The following is a 15,042-nucleotide window of genomic DNA, read 5'->3' on the forward strand; positions in this document are numbered from 1 at the left end:
ATATTGATTTAGGAAAAAGGTTATGGACTTCAATACTATGATGACCATGTTGAAATTGGTTCATTCTGGAAGAAAAATTTGCCTTGGCACTCTTCACTGGCCCTCGCACCTGTGGCTTCTCAAGGCAATGGTATAACTTGTAATTTGGCTGACAATTCTAAGAACCTCAAACAAATCGTGGACACCCTGGTACAGTCCTTAATCAAAAAGGCCCCCTTTACTATCATACCTACCGCAACTGAAAGTATTTAGGAAATTTTTTAAAGAGGGGGTAATCCCTGAAAAAGGAATTAAGCAATAGATTTCCTAGGTACTGGCAGGAACAGTTAACGTACTCATAGGGTACAAGTTAGAAATAGGGTTTCTGGTTGGCTAGAGTATGCACCCAAGCCAGGAAGGATCCACCACTCTATTCAGGGTAACATAGTTACAACCCCAGCTCAGCCACTTGGTAGCTTGGCAGAGCAGTCAGACTTATCACAGAGGTAATGTGTAAAGCTTTTGAACATCACACTCACACCAGTGACACAATAAATACATCACAAGAGAGACTCCACACAATAGTATATAAAAATAAGTTTCTGTATTGTATATAAACATAGACCTAAACCACAGAATCCATTACTTACTTTGCTAACAAGGTGTTAGACCTGGCACCATTGGCGTGGGTCTCCCTTCCATTTTTTTGCTGTTGCCTCCTGTGTTTTTGCTGTGTGTTGGACTCTGGTTTGTTGGTCTAGATTCTTTGAGCACTTTGCCACTGCTATTCAGTGCCAAAGTGCAAGTGTTCCCTTTGTAAATTGTTGTTATGGATTAGTGATTCCATGATTGGAATAATTGATTCACTTGTCAGACCCTAGTATAGTGCAATGTGTGTGCCCAGGGCCTGTAAATCAAATGCTGCTAGTGGGCTGCAACACTGATTGTGCCACCCACAGAAGCAGTTTGTAAAATGTAACTTTGGCCTGCCATTGCAGAGCCTGGGTGCAGTCTGGTACTGCTATGTCGACTTGGCAAGTGCACACACTTGCCAGTCTGTAAACCTTCCCTTCCCTTCCCTTCCCTTTTCTACATATTAGTCACCCCAAGGTACCCCTGTGGGCAGGGTGCATTGTATGTGAAAGGTAGGACATGCCTTGATGTGGGTGGCATGTCCTGATAGTGAACTACTTCCAAAGTGTTTTTCATTATTGCAAAGATACCTATTCCTATAGGACAGAATGGGGAGTTTGTTTATAACATCTTATAAACAAAACTGGCCATGGGAACAAGGTAGAAAAATAACGTTTAGTATGCCTGAACTCAGAATGTTAAAATGCATATTTTACTGAGGGTGTTTTTTACATTCTGTGTTTGAAAATACCACTTTTAGAAAGTGGTTATTTTCTTGCCTAACTATCCAGTGGTTTTTTGCAATTTTCACCCCAAGTGTGCTGGGTATACTCAGACGTGAGTCCCAGGCTCTCCACACCACTGGAGTCAAGCTATCCAGGCTGATGAAGGCTGTTAGCCAGAAACCGGTCCTTGGATGCTTGATTCCGGTCTGGGAAAGACATGGCTTGGTAGTTCGAACTGGACTGTTCCCATTAGGCACAGGGTCAGAGCTGATTTGCATATAGCCAGTGTCTAACCCAGGGTGGTGTGGAGTGTAAAAAAAAGATGGATTTAGGCCCAGATCCTTGTACTGGGGTGAATGTATGACATTGTTCTACATTCTGTCCATCAACTGTGTTTTTTGCAATTTTCACCCACAGAAGCAGTTTGTAAAATGTAACTTTGGCCTGCCATTGCAGAGCCTGGGTGCAGTCTGGGACTGCCATGTCGACTTGGTAAGTGCACACACTTGCCAGTCTGTAAACCTTCCCCTCCCTTCCCTTTTCTACATATTAGTCACCCCAAGGTACCCCTGTGGGCAGGGTGCATTGTATGTGAAAGGTAGGACATGCCCTGATGTGGGTGGCATGTCCTGATAGTTAACTACTGCCAATAGTGTTTTTCACTATTGAAAAGATACCTATTCCTATAGGACAGAATGGGGAGTTTGTTTATAAACAAAACTGGCCCTGGGAACAAGGTAGAAAAATAACGTTTAGTATGCCTGAACTCAGAATGTTAAAATGCATATTTTACTGAGGGTGGTTTTTACATTCTGTGTTTGAAGATACCACTTTTAGAAAGTGGGTATTTTCTTGCCTAACCATCCAGTGGGCCTCTCCTAGGTTTGTGGATTGCATTTGGAGTAGGGGAGGAGATTTCCTTTTCACCTGAATGGGCCTGGTCTGCTTTCAACAATGCAGTCACCACCTCCTGCCAGGAAGATGCACCAGTGAAGACAGAGCTGGTTTTGACTGGGTACAGACACTCCCTGCCTTCAGAGAACACTTCATTTGTGTGTATATAAAGTGAGCCAAGACCCCAGACTTTTAGATCACTTCTGGGAATCAAGATGAACCTTTGCCAAGGAGAAGAGCCAGAGAAGCTGAGGAGGAATTCTGCCCCTGTGGTGTTTGCTGTCTGTGGTTAGCCTGCAGTGGCTGATTACTGCCAAGGAAAGGAGAAAAGGGACTTTGCTGTTTGCTTTGTCACCTGCTTGAAGAAAAGATCTCCAATGGCTTAAAACGGAGCTTGCCTCATGTTCTGAAGTCTCAGGGACACACATACTTCACCACCAGCTCCCCTGAACCACCATGCTAGGTGTTCTGACCTGCAAGAGGCGCCTGCTGTTGTTTTGGGCTTCTAGAGAACTGTTTTATGCTCGGAGCTGGAAAATCATCCCTGAAAAAACTGTCATAGCACCTGGCATGGCTCAAAAAAGGGCAGCACCCCGCCGCAAGTGCTCCAATCTCCGAAGTCTGAGACCAACGTGCTGATTTCCCCGCAAGGCCTGCACTGCGGTTGCAAGAGTTCACGCATCATACTAGATCGTCGCAACGAGGCAAAAAGTTTGTTGCATTGTTGGGGGACATATAAGAAACAAACACTTCACCTCCTCTCCGGTAAGGAACGGAGCATCACCTCCCCTAAGCAAGGGACCAATGCATCACCTTCCCTGCGGTCATTTTGTTTGTTTCGCGTGATGCATCCAGGGTACTTTGTGGGAAAATAGTGTTGCATTTAAAACTTGCATTGAACTGAACTATTTCTACCATTTGAAAGCCTTATTTTTGATACTGTATTGTGGATTTTTGTCGTTGGGGCTTGTTTTGGTTTAGATAAAGATTTTTAATTTTTCTAAACTGGTTTCGTGCCCATTTGTAGTGTTTTACACACTGCCACTGAGATAAGCCTGTCAGTTCGTGCTAAGCTACCAAAGGGACGGGCTGGGGTTATTTTAGAAGTGTTTCCCCCTTACACTGTCTAAAAGCAAGGGTCCCTATTTGGACAAAGGTACCGACCTCTGCCAACTAACCCTGGGCGCAGTGCTACGCTAGCGGAGCGTGCGTAGTTTGCAGTACTACGCACTATGCGAATTGCACGTAGCACAGTGCAAAAAGGCATAACGAAGCGGGCATTTTTTGCTTGCTCATGGTCCTCAACATCAAGTTGGCGACCGCGAGCGAGCAAAATCAACCTCCTGCCTAGACTTTTTCCTCGTTAACGATCAGCAACATCAAGTATGATGGCGAGCATGGAAAATAAACCTCCCGGTGATATTCTCAACGCGTGGAAGTCAGGTTTCTTATTGCGAGTGGTCGCGTATGCTCGCGACCGCTTGCGATCAGAAACTACCAGTCTGCTTTGAGAAAGCTGCTGCTCGAGTACAAATCTACTCGAGCTGCTGAAAATGACTGTTTGCACTGTGCATGATGCCGTTTACAATGTTTACACAGTGTGGACAAGCATTTAGCACTGTGCAATCAGAGCGAACTGCAGTTTGCGTAGCTACGCGAAGCGCGCGTAGTGCAAACTGCACTTAGCGTAGCTACGCGTAGCGCTACTACGCAAACTACACCCAGGGTTACTGCCAACTATAGATCCCCATTTCTAGCACCATGCAATTGTCAAAACATCACAGGTAGTGCAATAAAATAAAGACTTTTATGTTGCACATGTCATGAAAAACACCCTCCCTGCATATACAAGGCAAATCCTGAATTAGTACTCATTATCCTGACAATGTAAAGCAAAACTAAATATTTCATAATATCAGGGCATGAAATGCAGCAGTTTGGTTACAGTAATATCACACATGAACCGTCACACACATAAATACTGTAAGGCAGATTAGATTGGAGGTGAAACCCATAAATCACCAAACATAACTATAGTCCATAGGTCACCAAATATCCCCACAATAACCATAAACACTTTGCAGGTAGTGCAGTATTTTTTTAGAGGTCACCACATGAAATGCCCATATAATCACTGACCGTAGGGCCAGGCACCTCTGTGGTCCTATTAACAGGATTACAGTAAATTTGGGAATGTCTCCTTGACAGCGTGTGCATTTTATGACCCAGACATAGGCCTCAGGAGCACCTATTTGTAGGGATATGGAAATACAAATACAGGGAACCTCAGTAGGGGCTTCATCTGGAATACCAGAATCAGTGACAAGAACTGAATGCCTTTAGTAGACAAAATGCCTCCAAAGTATATTGGCAACATGGGGAAGGTGTTACACCCACTAAATTGGCCTTCAGGTAGACCTTGATGGGTCCCCCACACCAACAGTGAAAGGCAGCTGCCTGTGACCACGCGGTGCACCTGCTAATGAAGCACAACTTTGTTTGGTTAAAAGAAACGGGCCAGGCCGGACACACATGGGGCTACTCTGGTAGTGGATCCGGGCTGACAAGCCTTGCATGCTTGGCCCACCCTAGTTACCAGAAAAAAAGTCCCTCTCCCACAGGCAACTCAGCTGCTGTGCCTGCAGCATGTTCATAGCACCTTTCCATACATAGTGTGGCCCTTGCAACCATGGAGACACCCCTCTCCTCTCTAGTGCAAATGCTGAGACTCCCTTGTAGCCATGTCACACAAAGGAGCCTAATTACTACAGCAATACGGGTGTGGGTGCAGTTGCGGCTGTGTGGAGGGCTTCTTTTGCATCACCAGTAACCTTTGTTATGTTAAAGGAATTTGTTAAGCGCACGCTCACCAAGCGGTTTTTTGGCGCTGAAGAACAGGGAAGGCGGCGGCAACAGAGCGAAGCATTGGCTTATGCGTAAGCCTGAAGGAACAGCAGGGTCTTAAGGAGTTTTCTAAACTGGGCAAAAGAGGACGTGGACCTCAGTTGCATGGGGAGAGAGTTGCAGAAATGTGGGGCAAGGACTAAAAAACTAATACCCCTGTGCCCAGCTGGGCGAGGGGGACTGCCCAGGGCAGGGCGACAAAAGTTGGAGTTCCACAGGTTGGCATTTCCTCCCGTGAGAATCAACTCGGTTTTTTCAGGGTTCAACTTCAGTTGGTTAATATACATCCATTCACTGATGAAGCTCATGATGGATTGGAAGTTGAGCACTGAGGAGGTGGAGGAGTCGATGTTGAAGACCAGCTGGAGGTCATCTGCGTAGTTGAATGTTTCAACTATTTTAGTGCGCAGCGACAGTAGATATAAATTGAAAAGAAGGGGCGAGAGGGAGGAACCCTGGGGAACTCCACAGTTCAGCCTCATTTTCTGGGCAGGGAAGTTACCGATACGTACTGCCTGATGTCGATTGCTGAGGAAGGAGGAGATCCATTGCAGGGCCAGGCCCTGAATACCAGCACCGCCGACACGGTTGATCAGGAGATCATGATCAACCATGTCGAAAGCAGCTGATAGATCCAGGAGCACCAGGGCCTGGGTAAGGCCTTTATCAGTTCCCCTTCTAAGCTCGTCCATAACTGACAATATGACTGACTCTGTGGAGTGTCCTGGTCTAAAACCCGCCTGATGTGGGTCGAGGAAGTTGGACTGTTTGATAAAAGAGCTGAGGCAGTTAGTGACATGGGCCTCTAGGATTTTACCCAAATAGGGAAGGAGGGAAATGGGACGGTAGTTACCAAAGGTCAAAGGGTTGGCTTTGGATTTCTTCAATATTGGGACAATTTCTGCACTTTTGAAGATGTCAGGGACAGTGCCTAGTTTGAGACAGTTATTGAGAAAAGAGAGGACCGGGTCTGGACAGGCGAGGAAGGCTGCCTGCAAGATGTGAGGGGGGCAGCAGTCCAAAGGGGAGCCTGATCTAAGTTTTTTTAGGAGCTTAAAAAACTCATCCCTAGAAATGAGGGGGATTTGGTCAATGACGAAGGGGATATTACAACTGGTGGGGGGGTCATGAAAAGAGCCGAGGGTGGGGATGCTAGCCTTAATGCCGGCGATCTTCTCAATGAAGTAAGAGTTAAGGGAATCCCATAAGGATTGTGAGAGGGCAGATTTCACTATAACTCTGTCTGGTTGTGCAAGTTCATCAACAATGGAAAAGATGTCCTTGGATTTATTGGCAGAGTTCATGATTTTGGAGGAGAAATAAGCCACCTTACTCTGAAGGATTGCGTTTTTATAATATCTAATCTGACTTTTGTAAGTGGCCTTTTTTCCGGGGAGTAATCACATCTTCAGCGGCGTTCAGCTTGTCTTAGAACCAATTTCTTGGCCTTAAGATCATCGGAGAACCAGCATTGGGCATCGTGAGGTCGTTTGATCTTAATAATCTTAAGTGGAGCAAAGCAGTCACTGGCTGATTCGAGCCAGGATTTAATGCTATTTCCTGTCTGGAGAGTGATTCGTGAGGGGTGGGCATTGTGGATTTTAATAGTGAGCAAAAATCATCAATCAATCAATCAATCAATCAATCAATCAAGGCATTTCTAAAGCGTGCTACTCACCCGGGCGGGTCTCAAGGCTCTGGGGGAGGGGGTATGTTACTGCTCGAATAGCCAGGTCTTGAGCTGCTTTCTGAAGGAGAGATGGTCCTGGGTTCGCCGAAGGTGGGTGGGGAGGGAGTTCTAGGTCTTGGCTGCCAGGTAGGAGAAAGATCTTCCTCCGGCGGTGGCTCTGCGGATGCGTGGTACGGTGGTGAGGGCGTGGTTGGTCGATCGTAGCTGGCGGGTGGGCGTGTAGAAGGTCATGCGGTCGTTGAGGTACTTGGGGCCCAGGTCGCGGAGAGCCTTGTGTGCATGGGTGAGGAGTCTGAACGTGATTCTCTTGTTGATGGGGAGCCAGTGCAGGTCTCTCAGGTGTCTGGTGATGTGGCTGTGTTGGGGGATGTCCAGGATGAGTCGTGTGGAGGTGTTCTGGATGCGCTGGAGTCTTTTTTGAAGTTTGGCTGTGGTTCCGGCATAGAGGGTGTTCCCGTAGTCTAGTCGGCTGGTGACGAGTGCCTGGGTAACGGTCTTCCTGGTTTCAGTGGGGATCCATCTGAAGATCTTGCGGAGCATGCGCAGGGTGTTGAAGCACGAAGATGAGACGACGTTGACTTGTCTGGTCATCGACAGGGAGGAGTCCAGGATGAAGCCCAGGTTGCGTGCATGGTCCGTTGGCTTGGTAGCGGTGCCCAGGGCCGGGGGCCACCAGGAGTCATCCCAGGCAGAGGGTGATGATCCCAGGGTGAGGACGTCCGTCTTGTCTGAGTTCAGTTTAAAGCGGCTGTTCCTCATCCAGTCGGTGACGTCTTTCATCCCTTCGTGCAGGTTGGCTCTGGCGGAGGTGGGGTCGTTGGTGAGGGAGAGGATCAGCTGGGTGTCGTCGGCGTAGGAGATGATGTTGAGGTCGTTTTGGCATGCGATGGCTGCGAGGGGGCTCATGTAGACGTTGAAGAGGGTTGAGCTGAGTGAAGATCCTTGTGGTACGCCGCAGATGGCTTCGGTGGCATCGGATCTGAACGGGGGGAGGCGGACTCTCTGGGTTCTTCCGGCGAGGAACGAGATGATCCACTCCAGAGCTTTCTCTCGGATTCCGATGTTGCTGAGGGGTCGTGGGATCCGTTAGTCTAGAGGAAGGCGGCAAGCTGTATGTTGACGGTCTTCTCGATGACTTTGGCAGGAAAAGGGACGAGCGAGATGGGACGATAGTTCTTGAGGTTGGTGGGGTCCGCCGTTGGTTTCTTCAGGAGGGCGGTAAGCTTGGCGTGCTTCCAACTCTCCGGGAAGGTGGCGGTGTGGAAGGAGGAGTTGATGATGTCCCAGAGGTGGGGTGCGATGATGGCTTCGGCTTTGTTGAAGACGTGGTTTGGGCAGGGGTCGGTTGATGATCCGGAGTGGATGGAGTTTATCGTGCGGGCGGTGTCTTCGGTGCTGATCGGGGTCCAGTTGCAGATGGTGGTGGTGGCGGGCTTTGGTTCAGTGATGGGGTGCTTGGTCTGTGCGTCGAACTGGGTCAATGTTGACCCGGTTCCAATTTCCTGCTAGCTGGGTTCCTATCTGGCTGGTTTGGATCGGGCGGGCACAGGCCAAGGTGAATGTAATAAGATGATGATCTGACCATGTACAATGAGAGATTTGTAGCATGGAGATTTCTAGGTTGGATGTCCAAACTTGATCTAAGATGTGCCCTTTTATGTGGGTGGCAGCCGTCACGTGTTGGATACAGTTCATCCCTAGGAGGAGGTCTGTAAGTTCCAAAGAGCTAGCACTTTCATGTATGTCGTTAGGCCAATGATTAAAGTCTCCAATTATGGTCATTCTGGCATGGTTGATAGCCAGTGTGTAGCAGGGTTTCCGTTCTCCCACAGAACTGTGCATAGAGATCTAGAACCTCAGTGAGTTAGGATGATCCAAAACTCATCTCAGTGTCAGAAATCCCCTTACCTAGCTAGCTACAGTGTCTCATGGATCATTATGGAATGATCCATGTCTTAGACAAACCAGAACATGATCTTTAGAATACCTCAGGAATCGTGGAACACATGAACACTCTTTCGTTATATAATCATTTCAAACCAAAACTGAGAGTCAAAGAACACAAGTGCAAGTTTGAAATATTTATTATTCAATGCAAAGTTCTCAAACGCAGTATCTTGTATAATACCAAAATGCAGATTATAATAATCAGAGTCAGCAGCATAGTCACTAATCCATAGTAAGCAAAAGGTGCTAGCATGTTATAATGCAAAAACTATAGAAATCGATAGCACCTATATTTCGCGCACCCTATCTAGCATATTATTTTATATATATGAAGGTCTCATTCGGGCTTTAGCAGGGCGGCCCCATACCTCTCAATGTCAGTAGGAGCAGTTCACATCAACAGCTACCAGCTCTCTTCATGCGCAGCACCAAGTGTCTACGTTCATTCCGTGTAACTCTATCTTAAACCCGCGTAGAGCCCAAAATGTTGGCATCAACATTATTTGTGTTATGTCTAATGTGGTGCGAGGATCAGGCCTCTCAGCAACCTTGTGTTAGGTTAATCTTAGAGTGTGCAGCTCTCAGTGTGCAGACAGTTGTACCAAGTGTACCAGGCAAAGCTGATAGCATAGAAATAACATATTATTCTCAAATAAACCACCTCACCGCTTCTAGGGTGAAAGCTACAACAACAAGTATGTGTCGTGTGCAAAACTGAAGCCGAAGGCAAACCGGCTGTTTAAACATGTAATACACTCATGCTAACTTAACGCAATATATGTAATGAAGTATCCATATGACACCCCCCCATTGGTCCGAGCACCGTCAAACATAAGGGAAAAGGCAATACTAAATCAGACACAACAATTGAAAGCAAAGTTCAATAATCTTGAGCTAAAATAAGCTAAAAATATGTATGAATGAATATGTATGAATGCCTACAGTGGCCTCAAATCTAAAAATAAAAACAAAACTTTTGAACCAAAAGTCATCCACCAGGTCTCAAAAATATGAAACGTAGGACCAGGTTTCATCAATTCAAATGTTTGGAAGAGAAAAAACAAGGCACGTATCCGATTTCCAAAGTCATGTGCCACATTGACGTTATCCCCAGCGACATCACATGATTGTACTCTCCATCAGCTGAACATAGTCCATCCCTCCAATCCAGCGAGGGGAAACTCATATTTCACAACAAAGCATTCCTCCCAGGCATCTCACGATTGGAAAGTATATGCAAAGAAAGTTGCCACAGCCTCCAGCATGAAATCACTGCCATCATCCGAAAATAGTTCAGCAATCCAATTTAGCAATGGGAAAGAACATACGTGCTCCTCCAACATCGGATCCTCCTGTAACGTCAGAGGACAACTCGGTGGGTTCACCAGATCGCTGTGTGTCAGAAAGGCATCCGCCGCTGCAGAAATCTCCCATTGGCCCAGAACTCCATTTATCGCTGCCAAGGCCATAACTCTCTCGCCAGAACAGATCAGCTCGTGAGCCACCACGGGACGCATTAGCTGATCAAAATCGACGTCAGGGGCAGTTCTCAAGCATAGGCACAAATCAATGGCCCAATCGAACTCGCAGCTCAGGCAGTGAAACACAGGTTGGACACACGTGAAGTCGGTGAACCGAAATGACAATCTATAGGCCGTGCTTAATGCTGCAAGCGGCAATGTTCCATAGTAATTGAGCATCCGATTACGGCACAGTGTCAGGAGGCGTTGAACGGCGTCTTGCGCAGGATGGGCATCCATGTTTTATGAAGAAAAACACCAACAGAATGCCTGCGGCTACAGCCAGTAACACAGGTAATCCACCAAACAAACTCGAAAAAATAGTGTGGAAAAACGTGGGAATGATACCAAAAACCTTTTCAAACGTAGTCACGAGGCCACTGCTGACTAACTTGAAAAAATGTGCCAGCCCAGTCGTTGAAGAAGCATTAAATATCTGGTGTACCAGCTCGCAGAAATGAAACGGCAAATCAGTATTTAAAAGCTCCTGCACCTCTGTGCGGGTGTTGGCTATGTGAAGGACATAAGTTTCCCGGGCCGAACTCAGGGTCACTTGTTTTTGAGACAAAAGGGCCCTTATTCTGCTTAAACCATTGAATTTTGCTTCCAAGGTTGGAATCCGTGGCCAGATGGAGACATCTGAAGAACCATGCGTGGGTGGGTATAGAACATTCTTGCAGCACACTACACGCTCTGATACAGTTACCACATATGCCACACCAATTAATAAACCACAACATAATTCGTTGTTTAAAAGCAAATAACTGCCATTAGCTAATAATGTAAATGTGGGAACCACTGCTGGAACTGGCGTGCCTTTTAAAACACATGCTAAATTTGGGCGGTCCTGATTACAAGAACCGTGTAACTGAATGTGTCTGCATATTAATGAATGGTCAGGTGACTGTGTGCATTCCTCACCATTAAGATTCACTTCTTTCCCATCCTTCAGACATCTGTATGTGTATGGTAATGACCATGCCTCATGTAGGAATGCATTGCCTAGTGGTTCATATCGTCCTATAGCAATATACCGCATACAGTTAGTAAATTTATATAAAGGAAATGGTAATGTAATTAAACCATGAATAAGCCACGTGGCAGTAGTGGTTTCAGCAACAGAAAAAGGCAAGGATTCTAGCTTCTCAATATGTAACATAGAAAATGATGCATCACGCATTGAAAGCATGCGCTGTTTTTCAGTAAGATTAAAAGGGGCGAAAAGGGATGAAACGTTCAATGAGGTCCAGGGAACTCGACCAGCCTTAATCGTCTGTAGAGTCCAGGCAAACTGCATTACAGAACGCAATTGATTTTGACCATGGTATAACGTGGACACTTCATCATGTACAATATCAACAACAGAAGAAACAATATTATCCAATGTGTAAATTCTGGAAGAAAGCATGTTAATACTGTTATCGACCACTGCAAGCACCTTTTCCAAATTTGCTTGATCAATAGCTCTCAGGCGTTTAGCTGCCTCAACTTGTGAAAATTTCCAAATCTCATTGTATATAGCATAAAGAAAGCGTTTAGATCTACCCCTAGCTGGGCCTTTTATAAAATCATTTAGGTCAATATTTTCATTCAACTGGGACAGATGCAGTTTAACTGCAGCCAAAGTGGAATGTTGTAACCAGTTCTGACACAATTTGCCTACTGAATAAGTAGTAACAGTGTGATCCGTTTCAAACCTGGGATCCGGCCTGATGTGTGTAAAACCTTCAGACAAACCCAAAAACCTACGTTGGCAAGCATCAGTGCTTCTTTGCCACAAAAGCCACCCCTCCGGATCAAAATGGGAAATATTAAAGGAGGAATTCTGCAAAAGTGCTTGTATCCCATTGATGGATATTGTAGTGAAATTACTCCAACCTGAATATTCTTCTAAGTCAGGGATAGTAGGGGTATTTAATTTTTTAGATGTAGCCAATCCAAAACACGTTGTTTGAGAAACAGTAGAATTTAAAAACAACATGTGATTCGGGATGAGACATGCACGATGCAAAGCCTCAGTGCCTTGTACCTGCCAATCTTTGGTACCCCAAACCGATTTAAGGTCAATAGCATCCTTCCATAACTCATAGCCATCCACAGATAACCTATCTAAAAAGGACTTTGAATACAGTAATTTTGTATCCGTAAGTCTAACTTTGGGTATGAATTTCTGGTTCACTTTAAAATAAAACGATTCAGGATTTGATTGATTAAAATCTGTAAAATAAGAGTATTTTCCCAGAAATGTACTTGAGCTCCCCTGTAAGGGAGTAGGGCAATGTTCCCACTGAGTGTAATTCACAGGAACCCTCCTGGAACTTGTCTTGTGTAAGAAATGATTCCCATAATGTTGATAACAAAACAAATCACCATAATTGACAGAATCTAAGTACAAATCCTCAGCATCAAAGGCCGCATAATATTTCAAATCAGAGAACAATGCTTCTACAGCCTGAAGATCCCAGTCATCAGAACGAACATTTTGCTTAATCACATCTCCCATGTTTACTCTAAGCACATTAGGAACATTAATAACTTCTGTGGGGCCATGTATCTGAAACCTAACCGCATCCCACACAATCCCATCAAGGACTGGCCAAGCAGTAATCTGTACTGAATGTAAGTCTCTCTTTAGTCTGTGTACTGAATGTGAGGAGGACAGAGGGGCCAATGTTCCATTAAGGTACCGAATTCCTGTTCTTTCTATCACATAATGGCCATCGATCAAGCGGAAAAAATAAAACACAAAACCAATTGACATAAAAAGATAAAATGAAAATAGTATCAGCCAAACGTATGTCCAAGGTGGAATTAGAAAATGTTTTTTAAACAACGTGGCATATTTTGCAATAGTCGATGGTTTCTTTGAAAGTTCCGAATCAGAGTCAAAAGAGAATCTGGACTGGTTAGCCAAACGGGCATGTAGGTCGGACATAGATAAATCAGCAGGATCTGCATAGGTCAGCTCATCAATGTTAGCAAGAGGAATAGTATTTAATAAAGGACTGGATAAAGCAGGCATCTCGAGGGACACCTCCTGATCTGTACCAGATGTAATAGCCAGCACAGAGTTCCTCACCATGGAAGGACAGGATGCAGCCGGTGTCATGCTATGAAGAATCGGCCACCCTGTGTGTCTTGACATTGTCAATAGAAATAAATCTGTTTTCTTTACGACCTGGAAGTGGTGGTAAAATGACTGTTCTTGTGCCCTTCACTCCAAGGACTCGAACCGGCGGTCGATATGAGGGACCAAACTCTTTCTTGTTATCGATCTTCTCTCGAACCAGTTCTCCAACTTGGGGTAGCCAGCCAACTACCGGGATCTGCAACGCATCATCCGATGTGGAGGGCAAGTGTTCCTTTGCAAGACTGTCTCTGGTCTTTTGTAGATCCTGTAAAACATTGCAATGTTCATCTACGTCAAAGGCCGCGGCCTGGGCCTGGCAGTCTGCACCATCAAGGTCAGGGACGTACATCTTGATACCAAAGAGCATTTCGTATGGGGTCCGCCCACCCAGAGACCTTCTAGGGAGATTATTAAGCGCACGCTGCACGCCATAGAGGTGGGTCAGCCAGTTTCTACCAGTGCCTATAACACGGGCTGTCAAAGATTGCTTTAAGTCGCGGTTCATTCTTTCTACTACAGAATTGCCCTCAGGCCTGTAGGGGCTTGAAAACATCACCTGTACTCCCAACGAAACCATAGCATCCTTATACGCCTTAGAGGCGAAAGCCGGACCCTGGTCCGAATGGAAAGTACCACAAGCAAAGATTCCCACAAAGACACGCAAATCCTTAATGACAGTTCGCGAATCAGCGCTTCGATGCGGCCATACCCATACAAAGCGTGTGCATGAGTCAACTGCTACTAAGATGTATTTATACGCAGTATCAGAAGAAAAAGGACCGCAGTGATCCAAATAAACACATCCAAGTGGTTTATTAGAGATGTACAACTGTGTCTGAGGCGGACGCGCAGCAGTAGAAGGCTTGATCTGCTGACAAATGTCACACATAAGGACATAATCGCGCGTCTGTTTGTACAGTCCCCGCCACCAGAACCTCTGTTGTAGCTGAGATACAGTGGCTGAGACGCCCGCATGCGCAGACGCCACACCTTCATGAGCGGCTGTAATCAGAGAAGCTATGCGATCCGAGTTGGGAACTAAACGCTCTCCAACTTCAGGAATTTTCACATAAGGAACCTTATCGGGACTTAAGTGGTATGTGTACTTCGAAGGGAACCCCGCCGGATATTTACCTCCCTTCGCCGTGGCAGCAACAGCCGCCAAGATGTCATCATCTATTTTGCTTTTGGACCTCGTGACTGCTGCAACTAAGTATTTTGATACCGCTGACTTCGCTGCTTCATCAGCAAGCGAGTTGCCAACAGCGTGGACCCCCACGCGCTGGTGGCCGAGAGTATGAATCACAAACACGAGCGGCAGTTTCTCTTTAAGTTCCGCCACTCGGACCCAGATCATTTTATGTTTTATTGTGCTACCCTTGGAATCACGAAAATCATTCTGAATCCAAAAGAACAAGTTCTCATTGTAAGACTGGACACAGTAGTAAGAATCACTTACGATTAAAGTCGTCACACAAGGATCAGCGTACTCCAATGCAAGCATAAGAGCACGAAGCTCTGCCAACTGTGCGGTGCAGTCCCCTAGCGTTTGCGTGTGCACAACACTGGACTTGAACTCATCGTTCACCATGGCACCGACCACAATGGCGCAAGCGGAAA

The sequence above is a fragment of the Lissotriton vulgaris genome, chromosome 2_1 (genome assembly GCF_964263255.1).
Source record: "Lissotriton vulgaris chromosome 2_1, aLisVul1.2, whole genome shotgun sequence".
NCBI classification, from domain to species: domain Eukaryota; kingdom Metazoa; phylum Chordata; class Amphibia; order Caudata; family Salamandridae; genus Lissotriton; species Lissotriton vulgaris.